The sequence below is a fragment of the Apium graveolens genome, chromosome 4 (assembly GCF_009905375.1).
Source record: "Apium graveolens cultivar Ventura chromosome 4, ASM990537v1, whole genome shotgun sequence".
Taxonomy (NCBI): domain Eukaryota; kingdom Viridiplantae; phylum Streptophyta; class Magnoliopsida; order Apiales; family Apiaceae; genus Apium; species Apium graveolens.
Genome location: NC_133650.1, coordinates 264516528 through 264524975, shown reverse-complemented (window position 1 = coordinate 264524975; position 8448 = coordinate 264516528).

Genomic DNA, 8448 nt, shown 5'->3' with positions numbered 1-8448 from the left:
GAGAATTGTATATATAAAAAATATAATGCCACAAAATATTTGGCTTGGAATCTACCTCTGAACTATAGAGGTTTATCATAGGAGAACAAAACATATATATATAAATCAACATCAAGTATAATAGCATCGCATTTCACATGCCTAAATATTTTTGCTATTCTGTCCATTATTCTATGGACCCATGCTCTTGCTCGAGCTTATACACAATCACCTTTGAAACTCCCTCGACATCGAAAATCGAATCTGGGATTTCATTCTAGACATCATCGTTATTAGAATTCTATGCTTGCATCGCAATCTTCCTCGTATATTAATACGACTCTCTATTCATAAGAAGGAATAAGTATTCAATAGGTAGATAATCTACTTAATTAGTCTATTCAATGATAACTTATACACCACCATGACCCGATTAGTGGTACTCAATCTCAACATCCATTCCAATACAACTCTCACGGTTGTAAGTAATCGGCTCATTACTCGCAGAATCATTCCTGCATTACTATGGTCCACCGTTGACCTACTGTAGTCATTCGTTTTCCATGAAGTCTTAATAGCTAACCATACGGAGTCCATACATATCGTATCGAATTCTTTTAAGGCGGTAACATGATCACCGCTCATGATTCATGAAGGACACTCCTGAACTTGACGTACATATGACATGAAGCAGATAAAATTACAGAAGAGTTTCAATGAAAGCAACGATAGCAGGTTAATACCATTCTTAATCATATGCCTTCAATAGAAGACTTAACTCAAAGGTTTGTTTAGTCCTTTTTGAAACATGGTCCCGGCTTATTCTCAAGATATGACCTTCTAAGATAGATAGCCCGCTTACGGCGATTGCATAAATTAAATCTTTACCAAACTACTATTACGGTTGAGTATCGCACAATCATCAGAAGGAATGTCAATCCTTCATACCATAATACAACCTTCACAGCTTTAACCATCATCACTGTATTCCTCTGGCACGAGCGCCTATAATTGCTCTCTTGCACTTAGAGTGTCGGCCACCTCATTGGCCTTTCCTGATAGTAATAGTTCTTTATAACCAATGTCTTTTGAACGATCTCCAACTAAATTTTCTACCTCATTTCCAATCACTGCTTGTGTGAAAATGCTCTTCCTTAAGCTCTGGTGAGAAAAAAATCACCATTTTTTTTCGTAAGTCATTGCCTTAGTCTTTAGAAGTGAACATTGTCACAACTGACTTTCGATCATACTTAGGACGTCTCTTACCTTGGGTCCTTCTCGTTTTCGCCAATCTCGACCTTCATTGGGTCTATCTATAGCTTCTTATGGTTTAACACGTGCCCCACCTGGCATTATTATAATTACGTCATATTTCCTCTATCAAAGTTTCTATTCTGGAGAATTTTGAATATTACCTTTATCCTTGTAAAACCTCCAAGGTTATCCTTAAATCCTTCATCATGTACACCCTAGGTACAGGGCATATCCAGATACCATTTACTAATATTAGAATCATTGTCTATAGAGTTCTGAAAACTTTCTCCACTGATCTTTAAAGATTGTTGTTGCCTTAATCCTTCATTCCGTATTACCCAAACTCATAATGTCCCTATTAAGGGTGAAATGCCAACCTTTATGCATTCCTCTATGGTTCATCTCAAGTTATCGAGGTTCCATCCTTAATTCCACCTTTTTAAAAAGGTACTTGCATCCTTCCATAGATAAATCAAGTCATGTATCCCTGATAAGGGTGTCTTATTCAATCATTCCCATCTCGATAGTATATGCCTAATTTCATAATAACATCTGTATTCAAAATGAGGTCAATCAATATGGCCTCCAAAAGATAACAATGGTTATCTACTTTTCTTGCCTGATTCAGTAATGATAACAGGGATGTTCTAGAAGATATTGGTTGTGTTCAACGTGAACCTTTTAGTTCTAAATACTCATTTACCTCTTTTATTTATCTCAACAGTCATCTCAACGCTGGGATATCTTTTATGCCTGGCGTCCCCCTTTTTGGGTATCAATTCACATGCGTTACTTACACTTCACATTCTTGAAGGTCACTTCCTTCATCCAATTTTCCTAATTTCTTACTTTCTTGTCTCCTCAGTCCATCTGTGTTTCCTTATTAATCAATCGATCTATCTCAAAGTTTCATCGAATACTGTCAACTTCAAGGAAATTAACTATACGTATCGCTTACGCCTTCAAACTTTGAATTTATCTCATGATCAGTCACCATCGCGCTGATGATGACACACTTCTCTATATTTATTGCAAGGGTTTCTTAGGGTTTCCCATACCTAACTCCCTTATCACTTCTCAACTCTATTTCCTTTATATCCCTTTATACTCCTTCCCTTTTCAGTCTTTTATTTTCGTTCTATTACAACCATTACATGAACCAACACAACATAAGCATTGCTTTCAAACATCCCGTCATTCTAGATTCGTGTCCTCAGAACGAATCTTGACAAATTTTACAACTTAGATTCATAATTCATCATACTCGTCCGCTTTTGTTCCTGCTCTAAAGCTTTTACACTACCTCTATAACCTTGGGAAGTACTTTCCCGAAAACAATTGTCTGAACTTTAATCAGTTTATTATAACCTCTGGCTCCGTGCCTTTCTTGGCCTTTCACCAATGAGTGGCCTCTCTCTTAGGAGGGTAAGTGACAAAAATAGTCTTTTGTGCTTCGTCAATCATTTAGAATCTCAAATGATTCCTATATTTCCTTTAGCCAGGCTCTTGCCTCGACTGGGTCAACCTGTTCCTTGGAACTCTGAGAGCTTAGCGACTTAAAGGTGATGAAAGGATTTCCTACCGCATTGTTTCCTCAAGGTGGTGGTTGGGAATAAAAGTATAAGTTCTGTTTAGATAGGTCCATGAATTTCCGTATAGGAGTACCGTCTCGGGTCTCCTTATCTAGCTCGACTTCTGTTATCTCAGTATGAAATGTTTCATCCTTCTCCCATAATCAGGGTTATCTTATACGTTAAAATCCTTGTTTTTCATTTCATTATATTATGGGTTCGTTCTTTCTTGATGGCGACCTCCCTGACTATCACATTCAGGGTTTGCCCTAAATCTTATTCCTCGAACTATGGCTTTCATCTAAGATCTCGTCCTTAAGCTCTTGAACGTTTGGAACCCAAATTCTGTAGGAATGCCTCATTATTCCCTTATAATCTTTCTCGGTATTAATCTCTTCTCTATTTGTTGGCTCTCTGCCTTCATTCATCACTTTTTCTTGGCACAATATGATCTTTTCCAATAATTCGGGCTATATTGCAATCTCAAACAGCTTTTCGGTACCGGCTCCGGTTACCTTCACTTCCATTTCCATTTTCTCAAAATCTCTTATTAACTCTCCCAAAGACATTTTCATCTTGAGTCTCTCTTTTATACTAAGGGCGTTAGCCACCATTTTGGCTTTCCCTGTATGATAAAGAATCTCATAATCGTAATCCTTGATTAGCTCTAACCGCCTCCTCTGGCGCATGTTGAGCTCTTTCTGCGTGAAAATGTACTAGACCACTTACGGCTTATGTAAATCTCGCACTTCTCTCCATACAAGTAGTGCCTCAAATCTTTAGGACAAAACTATTGCGACGAGCCCAAGCTCATGGGTGGGGATATCGAATTTTATATTTCCTTAGTTGTCTTGACGCGTACGCGATTACCTTGTTGTGCTGTATAAGAAGCACCCTAATCCTTATGTGAAGCGTTACTACACATCATAAAATCTCATTTTCCATCCTACAACGCCATCATAGGGGTTGTCACCAACCTTTGCTTCAGTTCTTAAAAGGTGTTCTCGCATTTCTCTGTCCATTCGAACTTCTCAGTCATACGAGTAAGCCGCGTTAAAGGGGCTACTATCTTTACAAACTTGAACGAGCATCCAGTAGTCACCGGCCAATCCTACCTCTGGTAGTCGTCCTGACCAAGGTCATTCATTCCTCATCGGTCCTTTCTTCGTTCTTGTCAGGATCCTCCACAGAATCCTCTTCAGCAACGATCCCTTCAGGGACAACTTCCTCAATGACTACATCCTCGACATGAGCATTATCCGTTCCCTCGTTACGAAGCTCTATCGGATCCACAATCAGATCTCCTAATAAGTAATAAAACATCATCGCGTTACTGCTCCTCAACCTCAGGGTTCGGAGTCCCGCTACCATACACGATAACGAACTACGATTCTATCACGATATTTATAAGGGTTGCCCTAAGGGTTTTAACTGTCAGTACTACGTTAGGTAGTCTGACTATGAACTTGGCAAGAGTTCTTATTATCGTAGTGAACTTCTTATCTTAACGTCGCATCATCTCTGAGGTTTATAACACTTGGCCCTGATACCATTTCTGTAACACCCCCAAATCCGGGGTCGGGGATCCGGGTTGTCACGAGTTCCATTTCCCTTAATAATAATTAATCTTAATAATCAACCAACTACTGTGTACTGTGACCCCACAATATACACACACCACAAGTTATAGTCTCAGAGATGAATATTCAAAAATAACACAAGTCATTTTATTCCATAATTATAAGCCATTACACCTCAAAAGGGTTTCTGAATAAATTTACATATTCCTTGCCATTATTACAATTCATAAATGTACATAAGTCTGGCACATAAAAAGTGGAAAGCCTAGCCTATTGGTAGTTCTTACCTCAGCTACAACGGCATCAACGCCTACAGGAAACTGCGGAACGTTTCCTAACCGCTTACGAATTGGGAGTTTGATCTTGTTCATCTTGTCTATCTGTTGTTGTGTGATGAAAGAAGAAAGCAAGGGTGAGCAACAAGCCCACCAAAATAATATGTATAATAATTTACAATATATGAGCATTCTCATAGCACTCATGAAAGTCTTGGTCAAAAAGAAATGAACCAAGTTTGATCTCTTAATGCGACCAAGTCACAAAATATTTAGTATATATGTATATATACTTTTCAAAATCTTGAAATCCTCTGCCATGTATAATATACACAGAGTTCCAGTTTATAACTGTATATACAAAAAATATCGTTGCAAGGTGATCTCATATATCTAACCTTGTCTCAACGTTTTTCTGAAAATCTTTGTCATGCATAAGATAATCATTAACCAAATATAAGTTGAAAAGGTGAAGTTACGAGATAATCCAATATACTTAAATATTTTCCGAATACTACTTGAACTACCACCTTTCAAGGTATAATCCGTTTCAAAAGTTCATCACATAGATGAGACTACAAGATAAGATTTGAATAGATTCAATCCTTGAAATATCATTATAAATAATGAAGTTATGAGATACTTCATTAAGTCCCGATATATATATACACCTATATATATATATTTCATACACTCCTTGAAATCCTCTGTTATGAAAATTGTAAACAGAGTTGTAATATCCAATGAATTTGGAAAGGAAAAAACCTTGGCATAAACCTGATATCTTGCTGATCAGGCAAAGATGCCAATAAGTAACCTTTTCTACTAGCAGATGGACGAATTTCCCACTAGTCATCACCCTAGCCTCATTAGGACCTATGTTGGACTGCCACTCAGCCACTTACGCATTGATGGACTCCCACTGAGCCACTTACACTTTCATGGACGCCCACTGAGCCCATGTTGCTTATCCCGACTCAAATAGATGGACTTACTTCCCAAATGTTGGGCAAGTAATCAAAATGTTTTCTCAAAACAGCAACCTCGTTGCGAATATAAAATACACCACAGAGCCGGATCCCTCAGATTTTGAGCGAGTATTTAAATCCCCTTCAAAAGGAAGATCTTAAATATAAAAATGAGTTTTGGGATCCGCTCTAACTTTTAAAAATCATTTTGAAGACTCGAAAACATTTTTAAGAATGTTTGGAGTAATGCTGATTTAATCAAATAAATCAGTCCCGATATATTAGAAAATATCCTAATATTATTATTTAAATAATATTCCCATAAGGATAATCTTTATAAAAATAATTTGAAGTAGAAGTTTTAAAACTCATACTTGAAATGAATAATAAATAACCAAAGATATACTTATACGAAAATACGATCTTTATTTGAATAATCAAAAATAAGTTTGATTATCGAAACATTATTCTTTAATAAAATAAAGAATATTATTTAATAAAAGGAGCGGAGTCATAAGCCCTCGAATGAATATTCAAAATAATATTCATTAAATAAAATAAGCGGAGTCATAAGTCCTCGAATGAATATTCAAAATAATATTCATTAAATAAAATAAAGTTATCGAATAAACCTTATTCAATTAATAGTTTTGAAAACTATATCTATATAAATATATATATATATATAATATACTCGGGAACATCGACTCCCAGTTTAGAAAATGTTCATATTTGGGTCCCATATACTAAGGGTATACGCAACTACTGCTTATCTCTAGCATAGGTATTATGCAGTTTATAAGCATTGAATCAACAATTAGATATCAAGATTACGAAACAGGCATGCATATAAACCATATCAGCATGCTCCAATATATCGCAAGATTTGCTAATAACAATCATGCATCTATCACAAGATAATGCATATATATATATACATCACAACAACACTATAACGGGTTGAAAACTTGCCTGAGTGTTCCCGGATAGACTTAAGCTTAGAGTGGGTCCGATAACCTATGAACAACATAAGTCAGAATTAAACCCCGGTCGCTTAAGAAACTAGACTTTAACCAATTGAACCCTAGCGTTCGCTTATGGTCACTTCTTACGCTTAACGAATCACATAAGTCGTTCGAGTACCCTCGGCTCCACCATTTTTAATAATTTAACCATTAAGAATTTTAAGGCGATTCTTCCGCGATACCCTACCAACTGCCTAATCCACTTTACACAATTGTTTCATACTCCAATTAGTCATTTAAGGGCCTTAACCAAGGTTTCAAAGTAAGGCGAGGGGTAATGGTTTGTTCGTGAAACGCCGTTACTTAAAACGGTCGTTTCTCCTGAACTGTACGTCGGATTCAAGCGAACCACATATCAAAACGAAGCTCGTAACATGAACTATCTAAACATGGAAATGGTCGGAATTTTACAATGAGTTCACGGGTCCTGAAGTTAAGAACTAAAACAGTCTAAGGTAAATCGGGCATTACGACGGCTATATTTACGCGATTACCAAATTTTAAACTACTCCAATCAATCCACAAATCAACCCACAATCAAAAATACAACCAAAATCCCCCCAAACCTCACTAAATCAGTCCATTACTTCATGTTTTATCCAACTCATTCAATCACAACAAAAGCTACTAACCATACTAAGGTTCATTAACTAATAACCAAGATTCAACCATCAAAATCTCTACAAACTCAACCAAACTTTAAACAAACAAGCATCATGCTTCTCATATACTATATCAATCATAACCATTCATAAATACTCAAAACTAAAGCTAGGGTTTGGAGTTTATACCTTCTTGAAGCTTCTTAACACAACACAAGAGCTTTGAATGCCTAAAAGAACCTTGATCCTTGCTTGGTTACATGGAATTTACCATGGTAACTTTTACTTGGCCTAGAATCATCCAACAAAACACTTCTCCTTGTCATGCTTATGTCACCATGCTTGTGTCATCCTATTTCCACATGTCTTCTCCTTGTAGTGTAATGATGTCACAATCCTTGGATTTTTGTACAAGCTTGTCTCTTGGTCGCTTATTTGTTTTACGGTTCGCTTAACTTTCGTTCTCGTTCGTCGTTTGAGGGATCATATTATGGATCTTATTACTTGGGTTCCCCTAAACCTTTCTCAATATTTTATATTCCTTTTATGATCCTCTCTTATAATCCTTGAATTTAAATCCTTTTAATCATGTTACCTTATACTCAATTCTTTCGGTATCTGGTGGATTTTCGGGAAAAATCAAAGTGTTCGAATTTGGATTCTGACGATCTTTACATACACTTATTTACTTTATGGAATACTAATACGATCTTAGAATTTCCATAACAGTACTCCTATATAGTGTGGTCTGATAATTTTCCTTAATCAGCATCATCAGCAAAAGTTACTATTCATCAAGGTTTCAAAAATTTCAAAAATTGGGGTTATTACATAGCCTATTGGTAGATCGTACCTCAGCTACAGCGGTATCAACGCCTACAGGATACTGCGGAACGTTTCCTATCCGCTTGCGAATTGGGAGCTTGGTCATGTTCATCTTGTCTATCTATTATTGTGTGATGAAAGAAAAAATCAAGGGTTAGCAACAAGCCCACCGAAATAATATGTATAATAATTAATAATACATGACCATTCTCATAGTACTCATGAAAGTCTTGGTCAAGAAAAAATGAACCAAGTTTGATATCTTAACGCGACCAAGTCACAAAATATTCAGTATATATGTATATATACTTTTCAAAATCTTGGAAGTCCTCTTCCATGCATAATATACACAGAGTTCCAATTTATAAT